The sequence below is a fragment of the Triticum urartu genome, chromosome 3A (genome assembly GCF_056163025.1).
Source record: "Triticum urartu cultivar PI428250 chromosome 3A, HENAU_Tu73, whole genome shotgun sequence".
Lineage (NCBI taxonomy): Eukaryota > Viridiplantae > Streptophyta > Magnoliopsida > Poales > Poaceae > Triticum > Triticum urartu.
The window spans coordinates 504,091,987-504,097,859 of record NC_141875.1 but is presented as its reverse complement, the minus strand read 5'-3'; the positions used below and the strand labels follow the sequence as shown (position 1 = coordinate 504,097,859).

At 44.9% G+C, this 5,873-nt stretch overlaps 1 long non-coding RNA gene across 1 annotated transcript; it reads right to left on the bottom strand.

Moving 5' to 3' along the window:
- Window positions 1-205: 205 nt before the first annotated feature.
- Window positions 206-1,899, bottom strand: LOC125544682 (uncharacterized). The gene is made up of 2 exons (XR_007299600.2): window positions 1,032-1,899; window positions 206-917 (listed from the first exon to the last, which is right to left on the bottom strand). It is a non-coding gene; the product is annotated as an uncharacterized LOC125544682 (long non-coding RNA).
- Between the last annotated feature and the right edge of the window lie 3,974 nt (window positions 1,900-5,873).

Here is a 5,873-nt window from a genome sequence, read left to right as displayed (position 1 = left end):
ACCGAGTGCTCGCAACCTACCCAGGGCGCCACCGCGACCTGCCCAGGGCGGTGACGCACCTCGGATGATGCTGGATCCAGGGAAGGGCGTGAAGGTGTGTGGCAGCGGCACGCGAGAATCAATGAATGATGCGATTACACAAGAATAAATACTCCATTTTTTGAGATAAACTGGGAAGAAAACCAACCTGTGAAACTGAAACCAATGAACCAAAAACACTAGTTTTTTTACCTACATATACAGTTGAACTTCAGACATCAAAATCAGTTAGTGAACAATACAGAACTGGACAGGGGAAGGAATCGGCGATTGATATGGATACGGTTTTAGGATAGTGGGAAGGAACCAAATTCACACATCAAAATCTTCGTCTTTTTCAATGTACAAGGCTCTCGTCTTTGTCCCTTCATGTTGTTAAGTAGATTGTCATCTCCCTTAATTAAGTTGTTAATCCAAAAAAATACCGCACCGATGCAAGAAGAACCATGACGGCGGTCCTCAGATTCAGGTTGCCGGTCAGCATAGTTGTCGTCATAGCCGCCCATTGTCAAGACAAATGCACCGCAACGACGCCGTCGACCGTCGGGGCTGCAGCGATACATCACTACCTTGTAGCAGTTGTTTGATTAATTCAGAGAAGTAAATTAGTAATCCATCAGTGCCCGGCTTCGAAGATCAAACTAATAAAGAAAGATCTTGCCTCAAATCATGCATCGCACACATATTCCACCACCACTACTTTAAAACTAGTTGCTCTTTGATGCTTGAGTCACGTGCTTCATGAACGTGCAATAATTACAGTTTCTTCACGATATTGTGCTCTAGTCCTTCAGATAATCTTCAAGGCAGGCGAGCTCCCGGCCTCTGCTGTGCTGACACCCTTGTGTGCTGGCTTCTCCATGCTGGTCATGTAGGGACTTTGAGAATCACAGCCATGTTAAGTGGACGACCGATTTAACAGCTACAGCATCAGTAGCAACTGAACTGCAGAGTGCAGAGGAGCCGAACGTAAGTAGTATGAGATGCCAAACCTGGTCGCCAAGGAGAAGGTGACTAGCATGACGGAGGACGGAGGCAACGGGCGACCATGGCACCGGTCAGCGGCTGCGCGCAGGGACGCCGGCCTGAGATGGGTCAGCTCGTGGTGTCGAAGCAACAACAGGTGACGATGGCGAGGAAGGGGAGGAAGCTGCAGGGGAGGAATGGATGGGTGCTCAGGCCGCGGCCGTGGTCGATCTCGCCGGCCATGGCTCGATCTACGTGCCGGGAGGCAGTGGTAACTGCATCCACGCGGCGCCGCGCAGTAGCTCCACTCGCCGGAGAGGTGCGTGGCTGGGGGTGATGCACGTCGCCGCCACAGGGGACGTCGGGGCCGGGAGGAAGCAGGGATGGGGGAAGTTCAAGTGGAGGCGGGCGCGGAGGAAGCTGGAGGGAGCCGCGCACAGGAGCTGGCAGTGGGAGGTGGAGCCGGTGATGCAGGTGGAACCGCTGGAGGCGATGGCGCGCAGCGGAAGGGAGAAGGTCATGGTGGCAAGTGGAGGAAGGTCGCAGTGGAAGGTCGAGGAAGGTCACGCGGTGGCAGGATCCCGGCGTCTTGCAACGTGGGTTGGTGGCTGTCGCGCAGCCGCGGGATCCCGACGAGCGGAGGTTGGTTGGTGGCGGTTGCGGTGGCGCCGCCAGATGGGGTCATGCGCGTGGCCGAAAGCTAGGGTTGGAGTGGGGCGGCGCGACGGCCAGATCCATGGGTGGGGGCGCTGCGATGGACGGATCCGAGGCGGTGTGGCGCGGCGGCCGGAGCGGCGGTGGGGCGGCGCACGTTGTGCTCATGGCGGCTGGTGAATCGGGGCAGTGGAGGAAACGCATGGGAGGTTGGGGAGGAATGGGTGGGCTCCGGTTCGGTCGGGCTTTTGGATCTCAGGGACATCTTTATCAGGCCCTTATAGGACGCGCCGTGATCCAAATAACAATTCTAATCCCAGGATCAAAATAGTGCTTCTCTCTCTTTCTATATATATATATATACGGCCTCCGGGTCTCTTCCTTAATATATAAGAGGAAGAAGTAGGTCGGTGGAGCAACATGGGGCCCACGAGGGTGGAAGGCGCGCCCCCTGCCTTGTGGCCTCGTCGATTGTTTCTTGACATCCACTCCAAGTCTCCCGGATCAAATTTGTTTCAAAAATCACGTTCCCGAAGGTTTCATTCCGTTTGGACTCCGTTTGATATTCCTTTTCTGCGAAACACTGAAATAGGCAAAAAAAAACAACAATTTGGGCTGGGCCTCCGGTTAATAGGTTAGTCTCAAAAATAATATAAAAGTGTAAAATAAAGCCCATTAACATCCAAAACAGATAATATAATAGCATGGAACAATAAAAAATTATAGATACGTTGGAGACGTATCACATGACCGAGTTGACGATGCCATAGCCAGTCTTCTGAAACTTTTAGAAGTAGACATGTGGCAGATTGTGGTCCTATAGAGAAATCAACAATATACAAGTCTCCTATCCTAAAGCCTTCGAAGACTTTGGAATTGTCAGATTCCATGATCATTGCCTGGATATCGTCATGATTATTTGAAGTTCTATCAATTTCCCAATAGTAATTTGTTCACCCACCATTTGCTACTTTTTCTCGAGAGAAGCCACTAGTGAAACCTACGGCCCCCGGGTCTCTTCCTTAATATATTTGCCTTTGCGACCTATTTTCCTTTGCTTTTAATTTCAGATCTATTAAACCAAAAATACAAAAATACCTTGCTGCAATTTATTTTATTCGAGATCTATTTATCCCATCTATCATATTTTTATCATGTCCGTTTGCCAATTTTTGGCGCCGTTACCCAAAAGGGATTGACAACCCCTTTAACACGTCGGGTTGTGAGTATTTGTTATTTGTGTGTAGGCGCCGTTCACATAGTGTTGCGTGGTTCTCCTACTAGTTCGATAACCTTGGTCTCATCACCGAGAGAAATACCTACCGTTGTTGTGCTGCATCATCCCTTCCTCTTTGGGGAAATACCGACGTAGTTCAAGCAGACATCAAAAGGAATTTCTGGTGTCGTTGCCGGGGAGACATCATCATCCAACTCAAGTTTTTCTTCATAAGATTGCATCAAAGCATCAACAATATATTTAGTAAAAGCTTTATTTTAACTATAAGCATGAGGAGAATTTAGCACGGATTGCAAAAAGGAAATACAATCTATCAAAGAGCAATTATCATAATTAAATTCCTTGAAATCCAAGATAGTGGGTTCGTTGGTATCTAAAGTTTTAACCTCTTCAATCCCACTTTTACCAATTTGATGATAATGATTCTTGTGATATTAAAAACTTATTTAAACCTCATGATGAATATGCTTGTGATAATATTGAAAGTGGTCTTAGAGAGGCCATGACTTTATTTGATGATAATCCCACTATTTTGGGAGAGTGTCAACGTTGCATGCATGTGGATCATATAGAGAATATGTTATGTGATAGCTATATTGTTGAATTTGAATATGATCCCACATATAATTATTATTAGAAAGGGAAATATGGTTCTAGAAATTTTCATGCTACTAAATTACCTCTCTTCATGTTGAGATTGTCTATGTTTTATTCTTCTTCCTTACATATGCTAGTCTTTGCTTGTTTTGATAATTTCTTTGCTTATAAAATGCCTATGCATAGGAAGTATGTTAGACTTAGATGTGTTTTGAAATACTACATGATGCCCTCTTCGTGTTTCAATTAGTATCTTTCATGTGAGCATCATTGAAATCTTATGCCTAGCTAGGGGCATAAAACAACATCGCTTGTTGGGAGGCAACCCAATGAATAAAATATATTTTTGCTTTTTGCTTCCTATTCTTGAGTGTTAGCGCAATTGTGCTACTTTTATGATTGCGTTTTTTGTGTTTTAATTAGTGTTTGTGCCAAGTAAATCCTTTAGGATCTTCTTGGGTTATAGTTGACTTGATCTTGTTGAAAAACAGAAACTCTCGTGCTCGCGAAAATAATTTTCATTTTTAATAGAAGAGTGATAAATTACCGATTCCTTTTGCAGAAGATTAATATACAAATTGCTCAGCTCTCTAATTTTTCAGAATTATTGGAGTTATAGAAGTATTCGAAATACCAAAATTGCTACAGACTGTTCTGTTTTTGACAGATTCTATTTTCTTTGCGCTGTGTGCTTGTTTTAATGATTCTATTGTTTTCTTTGAAGAGTTTTTGCCATAGAAAAGTTGGAATACAGTAGATATAAGTCAAGAATAAAATATGAATAGGTTTGCAACAGTACTTATAGTAGTGATTTGTTTTCTTATAATAACGGATCCCACGAAGGTTTTGTTGAGTTTTGTGTGATTGAAGTTTTCAAGTTTTGGGTGATGTTACGATGGATGAAGGAATAAGGAGTAAGAAGAGCCTAAGCTTGGGGATGCCCCTGGCATCCAAAGCTATTATCCAAAGAGAAGCAAGCAACTAAGCTTCGGGATGCCCGAGTTGAAGGAAATATGCCATAGAGGCAATAATAAAGTTGTTATTTATATTTCCTTATATCATGATAAATGTTTATTATTCATGCTAGAGTTGTATTAACCGGAAACTTAGTACATGTGTGAATACATAGAAGAACAGAGTGTCCCTAGTATGCCTCTACTTGACTAGCTCATTAATCAAAGATGGTTAAGTTTCCTGACCATAGACATGTGTTGTCATTTGATGAACGGGATCACATCATTAGAGAATGATGTGATGGACAAGACCCATCCGTTAGCTTGGCATAATGATCGTTTTGTTTTTCTGCTATTGATTTCTTCATGACTTATACATGTTCCTCAGACTATGAGATCATGCAACTACCGAGTACTGGAGGAACACCTTGTGTGCTATCAAACGTCACAATGTAACTGGGTGATTATAAAGATGCTCTACAGGTGTCTCCGATGGTGTTTGTTGAGTTGGCATAGATCGAGATTAGGATTTGTCACTCCGTGTATCCGAGAGGTATCTATGGGCCCTCTCGGTAGTGCACATCACTATGAGCCTTGCAAGCAATGTGACCAATGAGTTAGTCACGGGATGATGCATTACAGAACGAGTAAAGAGACTTGCCGGTGACGATATTGAACTAGGTATGATGATACCGATGATCGAATCTCGGGCAAGTAACATACCGATGACAAAGGGAACAATGTATGTTGTTATGCGGTTTGACCGGTAAAGATCTTTGTCGGTGTCAAAACCGGCGGATCTCGGGTAGGGGGTCCTGAACTGTGCGTCTAGGCCGGATGGTAACAGGAGGCAGGGGACACAATGTTTTACCCAGGTCCGGGCCCTCTTGATGGAGGTAAAACCCTACGTCCTGCTTGATTAATATTGATGATATGGGTAGTAAGAGAGTAGATCTACCACGAGATCAGAGAGGCTAAACCCTAGAAGCTAGCCTATGGTATGATTGTATGTTGTGGTTGTTGTGTCCTACGGACTAAAACCCTCCGGTTTATATAGACACTGGAGAGGGCTAGGGTTACACAGAGTCGGTTACAATGGGAGGAGATCTAATATCCGTATTGCCAAGCTTGCCATCCACGCCAAGGAAAGTCCCATCCGGACACGGGACGAAGTCTTCAATCTTGTATCTTCATAGTCCAAGAGTCCGGCCAAAGGTCATAGTTCGGCTATCCGGACGCCCCCTAATCCAGGACTCCCTTAGTAGCCCCTGAACCAGGCTTCAATGACGACGAGTCCGGCCCGCAGATTGTCTTCAGCATTACAAGGCGGGTTCCTCCCCCGAATACTTCATAGAAGATTTTGAACACAAGGATAGTGTCCGGCTCTGCAAAATAAGTTCCACATACTGTCGTAGAGAGAATAACAT